This window comes from Suricata suricatta, chromosome 4 (genome assembly GCF_006229205.1).
Source record: "Suricata suricatta isolate VVHF042 chromosome 4, meerkat_22Aug2017_6uvM2_HiC, whole genome shotgun sequence".
In the NCBI taxonomy this organism is placed as follows: Eukaryota; Metazoa; Chordata; class Mammalia; order Carnivora; family Herpestidae; genus Suricata; species Suricata suricatta.
In genome coordinates this window covers 98,596,979-98,609,897 of record NC_043703.1, presented here as the reverse complement: position 1 = coordinate 98,609,897, position 12,919 = coordinate 98,596,979, and positions in this window count along the sequence as shown.

The following is a 12,919-nucleotide window of genomic DNA, read 5'->3' as shown; positions in this document are numbered from 1 at the left end:
TCTGTGGAGTTCATAACATATGTGAAAATAAAATGTTTAACAATAGCACCAAAAAATGGAAGATGAGAAAAAGAGTATTATTGCAATGCTCTTATATTATATACAATATATAGTATAATATTTGCAGCAGACTGTGATAAGTTAGAGACACATCTGGTAAAACTTAGAGCCAACTTATAGTCTTAAAATTACAGAAGATTTTAAAGAACATATTTATATGGATTTTATCAGTTTTTATCACATAATTTAATTTTTAAATGTTTGATTTTAAGCCTCATGTTAATATATAACATATTTTAATGAAAATTACTATATCTAACAAAACAAAAAATAGTGGAAAGCATGTCATGAATTCACTTTTTACAAATTTCCTTAATGTTGACCTTAGAAAAGGCAGATTCTCAAATCTCCTTCACCTTTAATATATTATAACATGATATGACATATACCTTCTCACCCAAACCATCTGGTAAATTTGTGAAACAAAGGGAGGAAAAATGCAAATGACTCAATACTATTATGAAAATAATTTTGACCTTATGGACTCTGTAAGAGACTCAAGGACCCATATGAGCCACTGCCCAAGAGAAAGAACTAAAGAAATAATAAACACGTGAAGACAAAATGTAATCCTAAAAATCACTTACTGAAAAAAAAAAAGGAAAAGAGAAAAATCAGGTATAAGTAGAGGTGAGAAAAATAGAAAATAAATAGCAACATGATATATTTAAATTATAATGGCAATTACATTAAATATAAATGGATAAGATATTAATAAGATAAAGCTGTCAAATTTTATAAAAATTCAAGACCTAACTATATGCTATCTAAAAGCAATTCACAGTACCCTCGTACACTGTTGGTGGAAATGTAAACTGGTGTAGCCACTCTGGAAAACAGTGTGAACGTTCCTCAAAAACTTAACAGTAGAACTCCCCTATGACCCAGCAATAGCACTGCTAGGAATTTACCAAAGGGATACAGGAGTTCTGATGCATATATACCCCAATGTTCATAGCAGCACTTTCAACAATAGCCAAATCATGGAAAGAGCCTAAATATCCATCAACTGACAAATGGATCAAGAAGATGTAGTTTATATATACAGTGGAATACTGCATGGCAATAAGAAAGAGTGAAATCTGGCCATTTCTAGCAACGTGGATCGAACTTGAAGGTATTATGCTAAGTGAAATAAGTCAGGCAGAGATGGACAGATACCATATGTTTTCACTTATAAGTGGAACAGGAGAAACTCAACAGAGGACCATGCAGGAGGGGAAGGGGAAAAATAGTTGGGGAGAGGGAGGGAGGCAAACCATGAGAGACTCCTGAATACTGAGAACAAACTGAGGGTTGATGGTGGAGGGGGAGAGGAAAAGGGGGTGATGGGCATGGAGGAGGGCATTTTTTGGGATGAGCACTGGGTGTTATATGGAAACCAATCGGACAATAAACTATAAAAGAATAAAAGTAAACAAAAAATAAATTAAGAAATAAAAGCAACTCACACTATATATAGATATTTAAGTTACAAGTTAAATGACAGAAAAATATAAACCATAAAAAAACACTGATCAAAGAAAAGTAAAATGACTATTTTAAGGTCAGGTAAAATGGACTTTAGAACAAAGATTATTACTTATTACCTATCATCTTTTTGTTCATCAACTGAGATAAAGTTGATCCTCATTACATGTGACTTCCATATTGTAAATTTGCTACTGGCTAAAATGTATTTATAATCTCAAAATCAATATCTCCATCGTTTTATGCTCACCTGTGAACATGTGCAGAGTGAAGAATAATTTTAGTCTTCTGACGTGCACATTCCCAGCTGAGGTTGAACAAAATAATGCTTTGCCTTTGTCTTTCAGCTCTCCTACTGGGATCAACAGAATAAAGAGAAAGTCAAAAGCAGTGTGCTGTAATACAAGAAGCTCTATCTCTGGGGTCAGATGGATAGGGTTTAAATCCCAACTCTAGTTCCTATTGGTGGAATGGCCTCAGCAAATCACTTAAGACTTTTGAGCCTCATTTTTCTCTTTGGTAGAAAAGCAAGTAGAATTGCTTTTTTAGGATTTTACCTATGTCATATATGTACTTTATATGGATATAGTTTTCCTTGGAGCAATGGCTCAGCATCCACTAATTCAGTGTTCACAGTGACATTACAGAACATAGCTACCATAAATGATAAGAATTGGCTCTACATTTAAAAGGGCCAACTCTTCAAGAAGAAATAAAAACCCATACTCCAATGCGACTAGAATAAGAGCTTCAAAATATGAGAAAAAAAAAACCTGACAGACATTTAAGGATATATAAATAAACTCATAATAAGAGCTGGAAATTTCAAAGCCCTGCCTCAGTAATTCATAGAACAAGTAGACCCAAAATAAGTATGAATCTAATTGACATTTTAGTGCACTCCACTCAGCAGCTACAGAATACATATTCCTTCCAAATGCATGTGAAATGCTCTCCAAGATACACCTGTGTTGGTCCATAACAATTTTCAGTAAATTTAAAATAATAGTACTCATACAAACTATGTTCTATGACACAAATGAATTTGTTAGTAATCAGTAACAAATTGCATCTGGAACACCCCTTATATTTATGAATATTAATGTATATGGACATTAACACATGACAAGTACATGAATAAGGAAATGTCAAAGAAAATTAGGAATTATTTTCAGCTGGATGAAAATGAAAATACATTTTATCAAAATCTGTAGGATAAAGTACTTAGAGAAAACTTACAGCTTTAGATATTTATATCAGAAAAGAAGAAATATCTAAAATCAAGTATCTAAACTTCCACCTTAAAAGCTAGAAAAAGAAGACAAACTCAAAGTAAGTAGAGTGAAGGAATAAAATAGCAGAAATGAAGGAAATAGAAAGAAAAAAACTACTGGGGAAAAACAAGGAAATCAGATGCTGATAAGAAGTTTCCTCACAAAATTAAGTTTTTCATATTCTAATATATTCCTCATCTTTGCTAGTATTTGCTCAATTTTTAAAGGTGGAGGTGGTGGGAAGTGATTCTCAAATAACCAAATCCCAGATAAAGAATCAAATGACTCTGGTTTTAATTCATTGTAGAACGTAATGATTATATCCAAATCTGTTTTGATCATCACTGAGTTGAAAGAAGCTAGGATTAAGACTTTTACTGGAGCCTTATTCTTGTTCTGTTATTCATTAATTATATGACCTTGGATAAGTTATTAAAAATGTTTGCACCTCATTGTCTTCAAATGACAAATGACAAGAGTATATTATACTCTGTATCTTGGAAGAAATACAAAGATGAAAAGAGGTAATAAATTAGAAGAGCTTTTTGAAAACTATATTAAATGTGGTCACAGGAAGACTAATAATCAAATAATATTACTTTGTAATCTTGGTAGAATTTAGCTGAGTATGAAAAGAAAACTCCAGAGATTTAAAATATCCTAAACTTATAATGAGATTCTCTATTCTCCAGGCCCCTTCCTTAGCCTGTTTGATCTACCTGCCATTTATCTTCCCCAATCTTTTTCTTTTTTCTCTTGAGGTCAGAGTGCCAGCTGTGTTAAACTGTGTGATAATTCTGTGCTATAAACAATTCTCCCGAGGAAGCGAAACCAAATGCAGGCTCCATGACTGGGAAAGAAAAAAAGCTCCAACATGCAAACTCATATCAGTCCCTTGAAGTTGCTCTTATTACTCTATTATTGATAAAGATCTTTAAATAGGAAATAATGACCCTGGATGAAAACTGGTACATTTTACAACCTAAATATGCTGAATGATGACTATTATCAGTTGGGGGTCCCTGGGCAATATCTGAGAGTTTAATGTCAGACAAGCTGAAATGTTTTTGGTCTTCATAACCAAGGATGCCTCTAAAATGGGATATATTGGTCAAGCCTTCATGAGTAACCATGACAAACCATTGTATGGATCCATTTCTGTTTCAGATAAGACACCAAGGACAGGGTGGTGTTAACTCCTTTCATTTACTTTTTAGAACAAATGCAAACGGGAATGAAAAGTGTTGTTGTTGTGATAGAAAGTGTGTGTGTGTGTGTGTGTGTGTGTGTGTGTGTCTAGAGACTTATGGGATAAAAAACTGCTATAAAAGTAATTCTCAAATCTGAGAGATAAGCCCCAATGCATGCACAAATGTGGTTGCTCTTTCTCCTATTTTTATTTTAATTTTTTTTACTACAGTGATCTTTTTTTTAACTATGGCATTTCTAAGTCACACACACACACACACACACACACACACACACACCTACACCTTCAATCTCTTTTAATTTTTTTAAGTAAATGAAGAGATGTCTTGTCTGTGAAGGTGCTCCCTGACCAATTTCAATACTTTAATGAATAATAGATAAATCTCATTTCCTCTTGATCCTTTCTTTACAGGGCAGCCAAAGAGATCTTGCAAAAACCCAAATTTAATCATGTCACTTTTTAATTAAAATACTTGAACAGTTCTCCATTGTCCTCTGGATAATGTCTCAATTATTATATTTTTTGAACAGCTTTACCACCAGTCCCTGTTTATCTCTGAAAGTTTGTTTCTCTACACTGTGCCCTGTAACGCACCCCTCTGCGGCACTGCTCTCTCTGGCCCACACAACCAAGCACTCTGGGTTCTAATAAAACTGGTCTCTTGTAACCCCCTAAAGGTACCATACTCTCCCCCTACATCTGAGAAAGGTTAACTTATTCTTAATCCTGAGATGTATTCCCTTCTATATGCCCCTCAAGCACCCCGCCCTCACCCTCTCGTAATTTTATAATAGGTATCACTTAGCTTCTTAATGTGTCCCCTTATATTCCCAAAGTCTGGCACAGGCTTTGTTCCTTAAATACTGGAAAGAGAGTCTATGAAGGATGGCTGGAACACATGGAGAAAGGAAAGAAGGGAGGAAGAAGATACGAGGGAGCTCAACAACCTTAATCGGGTTTGTTACTGAGTCAGCTGTCACCACTGGTCTCTGCTTTCTTTAGTTCCTGCTGATTCTCAGCTCTGGAGGAAGTAGTTGGCCTCTGGCTATTTCCCAGGCTCTAGGGCTTCTTCATCTCTATTCCTTCCTTTTACTTGAACTAGCTGCTCTCTAAAGTAGTATTTACTCTTTACTGCCACATTCATCCCAGGTCTTCTCAGATATGATTTTCCCTGAAATAAATATTTTTGGTCTCAAAGTCCCTAGACTTGAAAATGTTTCCTTTTCTTGCTAAAGACTGAGGACCTCTGTGGTGGCTTCACCACAAAGACACAACACAATGAAGGAAGAATAGCCTAGTACAATCCAAGAAAGGCTGTGTAGCCAAAGATAAAAATGAGAATTTAATTGTGGCCAAGTAGCACACCATCTGGGAAAACTAATCCCTTAATTCAATCCCTTATCTCTTTTATATCTATGTAATTAGACATCTTCAACGTGAAATAAATGGCAATATTAAGTGTAGCAAGGTACTTTAGAAAGATTAGACTTGTTTTGTTATTGAATTTTACTCTGTTAATGAAAGAAATTGATACTTACGTCATAGCATAGACAGAGACAGGAGTTCATCATGGAAGGTAGCCTTTCCTGCAAGATACTGAATAAGAAGATGCTCGATGGAGAGAGAAATAGTCCTCTAAGGAAAAAGAAGAAAAGAGAGAGGGACTTTCTGGGAGTGCACATGCAGCAGAAGAACTCAGAATTGTTGTTGTTTCAATATATCTATCTTGTGCCTATCTACAGCTGGCTGGAAAATTGACTAAATCTACCCACCTGGACTTATAGACACAAATATTGAATATGACCTTGAAGATCTGCACTGGCAAGTTTCTGATTATGCCACTCTCTTCTGAACCCAAACTCTTAGTATATAAATGTTAACAACACCTTTAACTTTGCATATTTTGTGAATTCATTGAAATCAGTGGAATTGTAGATAGAAACCATGCTGTTTTATGCTGGTTTTATTTGGGGGCACATGCATTGCTGGTGAATGCAGCTGTGGTAAAAAGACAGAATGCTTCACTTCTTACTAAGTTAAGGTTGAATGGTGGTAAATGCAAAGCCCTTTGTTGGTAGAGTCATCATTAAACAAGTGTTCTACATGGAGCGCCTGTGTGGCTCGGTCAGTTTAGCATCTGACTCTTGGTTTCAGCTCAGGTCACGCAGGATCTCACTGTTCATGACTTCAAACCCCGTGTTGAAGCACGGAGCCTGCTTGGGTTCTCTCTCTCCCTCTCTCTCTGTTCCCTCCCATCCATTTGTACTTTCTCTGTCCCTCTCTCAAAATAAGTAAATAAATAAAATTTAAACATGTGTTCTACAGAGTACTAAGATCTAAAACATGCACCCAGCATTACTAAACTAAATAAGAAAATTAGCACAGAAATACCAGTGACTAACAATAAGAAATTGTAACTATTTGGATACCTGCTGGAAATCTGCTTTATGAAAAAAGAGTACCTGACTGACGAGTTATTGAATATAAAAGATAACTGAAGTTACAGAGGTGAGAAGAGAGCCACAGGTAGGCAGACTAAGGAAGGTTGCTGTTTAATTATGAAATATATATAATATAATATAATTTATAATGATTTACTATAACATATTATAACATAATATAATATAATAATTATAAAATAATCCATGACAAATGGAGTCAACTTCTCTCTCATGAACTTTATCCAAACTCTTATCACAACCTGGGGCACTATAAATGTCCTATTTTCTATTCATGCATGTTTACTTCACCACTGTTTTCTATCTCTGTTTCTGCCATTTTGTTTCAGTATCCATTTAGAAAAATTTACTAGGTTATACATCTTGTGACTTTAATTAAATTTACTAAAGACTTGGAGGTTACAGAAGAGGTGTTAGGTCATGCTTCACATGATCCCATCCTTTCTGATTCTCTTCTCAGAATCCTGAGAAGTGTAGTCTGGCCTCCTGACACCACCAACTGGGGAGAAATCTAGCCCAGAGCAGTTTCCTTACCCTAGCCTGTGGGAACCAAAAAGAATACACTTTTTTCTACCTGTAATGTAAACTAATCATTAGGCTAAGTAATCCAACTCCTTATCTCCTTCATCCATTTCAGTTTTTGAATGAATTCACTTCATACTGAATCTGTGCTTTCCTAACTTGTTATAAAATATTGAAATTACTAGATGAGTAGAACACTTGCATGTAAAAAATATTGAAATGAACTACATAAACACTTATGCATAATGGCAAATCAGAGATCTCCTTACAGCCCGGGCGCCTGGGTGGGTCAGTCGGTTAAGCGTCTGGCTTCCGGCTCAGGTCATGATCTCACAGTTTGTGGGTTCTAGCCCTGCTCCAGGCTCTGTGCTGACAGCTAGCTCAGAGCCTGGAGCCTGCTTTGGATTCTGTGTCTCCCTCTCTCTCTGACCCTCTCCTGCTCATGCTGTCTCTCTCTGTCTCTCAAAAATAAATTTAAAAAAATTAAAAAAATTAAAAAAATAATAAATAGTTTCAGCCCCTTTGTGACCATGTCCAATCTCAAAATAAACGTGATGAAGGGTGCCTGTGTGGCTCAGTTGGTTAAGCATCCAGCTTCGGCTCAAGTCGGTGGGTTCGAGCCCCACATTGGGCTCTGTGCTGACAGCTAGCTCAGAGCCTGGAGCCTGCTTCAGATTCTGTGTCTGCCTCTCTCTCTGACACTCCCCTACTCGTGCTGTCTCTCTCTGTCTCTCAAGAATAAATTTTTTAAAAACATAAAAAACATTAAAAAAATAAAAAAATAAACATGAATGGTATATAATATTTTATGATGTACCTTCTTCATTATTTTAGGGTTGTTAGAATTAAAATTCCAAAAACAAAAGTCACATATATCATTCATTGATAATGAAATATCAGGAGTGATTAAACATTAATACCATATGCATGCAATTAGCTCTATTTGCTGTAAAGCTATGTCTATAAATGATAATAATTCATTAATAGCCTGATAAGTTTATTTCATGTAGACAAGTGATCTGTATTATGTTGGTCAAATTTTTCTACAAAATTCATGTTCTTTTAGTTATAATTATCAGGATAGTTTAGTATACCACCTCACCTGCTTTTTTAAAAAATATATAACTCTTGTCTAATACTCTAGCATCTCTATACACATGTCAGTGAATTAAATTTTAGTTTAAAATATTGTTACTCATCCAAATAAAATTAAATTGAGCCACTTGTGATGGTACAGTGCTTTCATGAAATTGCCTATAGATTATGGCTTTGTTTTCTTTGAAAGGAGTAGATTCCAGAGATAAAATTTCCAAACGAACCTTTATTTGATATCTTGTCTTAAAAGAAACAAGCGAATATAGCTTAATAGAAGCAAACCCTCATGCAGGTCATCAGCATGCATCACTCCCTATCCTTTTCATAGAACAGTTAATCGATAAATAGCACACAGCATATAGTACAATTTCACTTAGGTGAAAAAGAAGAGGCATAAAAATAGGCCACCCACAAAATAACCTCAGTCATCAGAGGAATGATATAGTTCTCTGGAAATGAGAAGTACCCTGCCTTGCAGAGTTGTCATATCAAGAAATGGAAATTGTTAGAGAGAAAAGGAGACAGGCTTTGCAGAAAATTACTAATAGAAGCAAGGCATTTATGACAGCTACCCAGAAATCTCTATTGTGTTCTGATTTCTATAGCCATTTTTAATATTATCAGTGAGACACTTCCTCCTCCTTTTTAGATCATCAATATTTCTTAGCTCTACAACTCAGCACAATCCAATAAATTGCCTTTTGGCAATACTGTATAAAATCTCATTCTCACTAGAACATAAGCTCCACTAAGAAGAGACTTGCCTCTGTTCTGCTCACTGATATATCATAGGCACCAAAAACAATTTGTGATGCACAATGTTGCTTAATGAACAAGTGTTGAGGAGTTCTCTACAACTGCTTGTTTTCTGATTAGGTATGAATTCAGAGAGCTTGAATTATGTTATCTATGTCTGGGATCCGATTTTGTTTTTACTTCCAAGGATTCTATTTACTATTCATTCACATTAAATGTCATGTCTTAAAGGATTTGATCTACCAGTTGGCACATACTGAATAATAATTTTCCCACGTATATAAGTGTGTGTATGTGTTTATGTTTTCAACAATTGATCAGAGTTTGTGAACTAATGAAACTATTTCATGAACTTTGCTACTTAATTAGCCCTGTGAGTTTGGGAGCCATTGGTCAAAGCCAATAAATCATGAACATTATGTACATAGGCATTTATGCCACAGTTTAATATATTTATAGTGAAAAGACAAGTTTGAAACCCTAAAAAGATTCAAGTATATTCTTTATACTGAGATAGAGGAAATAGAAAAGTTACGTGCAGTGCTCTCCTTGCTTTCATGGAGAACATGAGTTTATAAAACAGCAATAAAAAAATAGCCATGGGGCACCTAGGTACCTCAGTTGGTTAAGCGTCTGATTTTGGCTCAGGTCATGATCTCATGGCTTATGGGTTCAAGCCCTGTGCTGGGCTCTGTGCTGACAACTCAGAGCCTGGAGCCTGCTTCCAATTCTGTGTCTCCCTCTCTCTCTGTCCCTCCCCTGCTTACATTCTGTCACTCTCTCTCAAAAATAAAGATTGAAAAAACAACTTTTAAAAAAAGTCATAAATTGGGATTAGTATTATTGTCAGTTAGCATTCCAATGACGTAATGACTATGTCAAAACACTTAAACTTTATTGACATCAATAACCATTATCAAGTCAGGTTTATTGATGTTATAATAAAGAGGGCCGAATTTCACAAATCGTCTAGTAATTGCCAATATCATGTCAGGAAGCCTCTGGAAAAGGTTGACAGCACACAAGTATACAAAATACTATCAGGTCAAAATACTGGCTTGTAGAGATCTTATACTGGTGTAATTGGTCAAGACAAATGAAAAATATTTATTGAGCAAAAACTGAGTCCAGTCTCTGCTAGAAGGTATGGGGGATAAAAAGAAATAGGCATCATAGCCTCAGTTTCAAGTTGAGTACCGTATGACTGAAGATAGAGCAAAGCCATGAAGGAAGAATTGCAGAATGCAGTGCCTATCTTTGGTTTCCCCTGACACCCTCTTTGATGGCTGTTGATGGCTAGATCTGCTTGTGAGCCCGTCTCCCCCACCACTGCCTCCGTTGAGACCTGTCTCTTCCTTTTTCTGTTCCACTGGGAAAGCCTTTTCCAATCCGCTCTTATTGCCATAAGTATAGTTAATCTAAAACTCAAAGCTAGCTATGTCACTCTCTTGTGTAAAACATTTCAGTGTCTCTCAACTTTTAATTGTTTTATTACTATTGCCTTAACACTGATATAAGATCCTAGAAGACTTAGTTCCCTTCTTATTCTACAAAGTCATTTTCCAAGACTCCTTGTTTCCATTTCTGTGAATTTTTACTTTTGTTGTTATTTATTTAGCTATTAAACACAGATCCACCTCCGAATGAAGCTTCTTATTTAAACCTTGCTACCACCTATTTTAGAGCTGTGCAGGTCTGCTGAGAAAAAGGTACTTTGATTCAATCACTTCCCAGGCCCTAAGTGGTACTGTAGCTACTACAGTAGCTCTGACTCCAAGGAGAGCGGCTGAGCAACCACCTACATAGTTCTATACATAAGTACCAACATGTCAATAGATGAACATCATAATTCACAGAATTATAGATTTCAGAGAAATTTTAGAGATTATTTGTTCTAAAATCATTTTTGCATATAAAGAAATTGTGACCCAGAAAGGTTAAGTGACTTGCCCAGTGTGAAAATTACTTACCAGCAATCTTTAGTGGAGTGGATATTCACTCTTAAATATTGGTCTCAGGTTATAATAAAGAAAAAAGCAATAAGTTAAAGTTACAGTTTTTATTACACAAAAATAAGGAGAAGGATAGATGGATAGATAGATAAGAATACAGTTTACTAGAAGAGACAGGAATGAAATGCTGGTAAACAATAATTCTAATTATAGCTTCAAAGAATGCATATGATCCACATCAGTAATTTATGTGTTAAACTTCAGCTTAGAGTTAACAATAGATTAAGTGAAATTTGATAAAATTACTGCACTACTGAACCAGCATTAGCAGAACACATTCATTTAGTACTTCAGGTGTCACATTACTGACTTGCACTTAATCTACCAGCAGTTGATGGCAAATGCTGTAGACAGAGTCCAAAAAATAACTTTACTGATGCAATGTTAAAATCTTGGGGTAGAAAATCCTTTAAAGGCCTAATGTACAAAAACCTTATGGTCAATCAATAATGAATTGTAATTTTACCCCTACCTCCAACAGAGGGCCTAAACACACCCTTTCTCACAGAATTTCCAACATGTCAGCAACTTGCAAGGATCATTGAGCAGAGAACCATGAGACAATATTTCAGAGAAGTGAGCATGGGCAAATGACACTCCGAAAATCAGATGTTGGTTCCCATGCCCTTTTATTTAGAAAATACGTCGGGCAGAGTGAGGTGTAAGGTTAGTAGTCCTGCACAGGGTGAGGTTATTTTTTCCGTCCTGACCAGAGAGCAGGGCACTGCCCTGCAGAGCTCTGGGACACACTGTGCACAGCATGGTCTTTGTCCAGAGCTTGCCTGGAGTTGCATCCTGCACAGGAGCTGGCAAGGGACCCTGAGAAAGGGTGCTTAAAATAGAAAGTCTAGAAAATGGAATTGAACATTGAAAAACAGAATTGAAAGATCTTTTCAATTATAGAAAAGAAGCTTTCAGAAATCCCACCACTGAGTATTTATCCAAAAGAATTGAAATCAGGATCTCAAAGGAATACAAACACACCCGTGTTCATTGAAATACTATTCACAATAGTCAAGATACAGAAATAACTTAAATGTCCTTCAACAGATGAATGGATAAAGAAAATGTGGTATATATACAATGGGAGGAAATTTTGTATTATGTGACAACATGCATAACTTTGAGGACATTATGCTAGACACAGAGACAAATACTGCATGATTCCACTTATCTGAGATACATAAAATAATCAAATTTCTAGAATCAAAGAGTGCAATGGTGGTTTCCAGGGTTAGGGGTAGAGGGCATTGAAGTGCTACTAATTAACTGGCATAAAGTTTCAGTTAATCAAGATGAATACGTTCTAGAAATCTGTTGTACAGCCCTGTATCTATAGTCAACAATACTGTAGTGGACACTTGAAATTTTAAGAGGATACATCTCTAGTTAAGTCTTCTTACCACAATAAAAATATTAAACTTTTATTTTTGAGTCTATTTAAATCCTCAGCTGCTATACTTCAGTACTGAAACGATTTCTGAACTATTCTGCTTAGACTATATCAGTATAAAACCACTCTATAGTGTTGGGTTGCAAATGGGCTGGTCACTGCTACTGAGAGCTTCAAGCCTCAGCAAGCCATGCAGCTGCCTTCAAGACAGATCATGAGATTTGGACTAAATGCAAGATAGATAGAAGAGAACACAACTTAAGGCATTTCCAAACAAAATATTATACCCACTGCAACTGGAAGGAAACTGTAGTACTGATTTCTTCCATCACCTGGAGAAATGGAGTTCGTTTTCCGTTTTGCTAATACTATCTTAGTTTCCTAGGACCAGGAGAGAGAGAGAGATATGGAACATACCCATTTTTGCCTTGAACTGCTTCTAAAATTTCATTTCCAGGGCTACCAGTGTAGCATGGATCATCGATACTGGATTGGTATGTATTTGGACATACCTCCCTCCGCATTTTTCTGCCCTGTGTCCTGTGAAGAGGCAGATCTCCCCACATTTCCTATTCCTGGGCCGTTGGACCTATTGCTTTAATTATACATGAAAAACAGTTGACTTGCTATCTCTCTCTTTTTAAAGGCACTTCAAAGTCATTACTTTA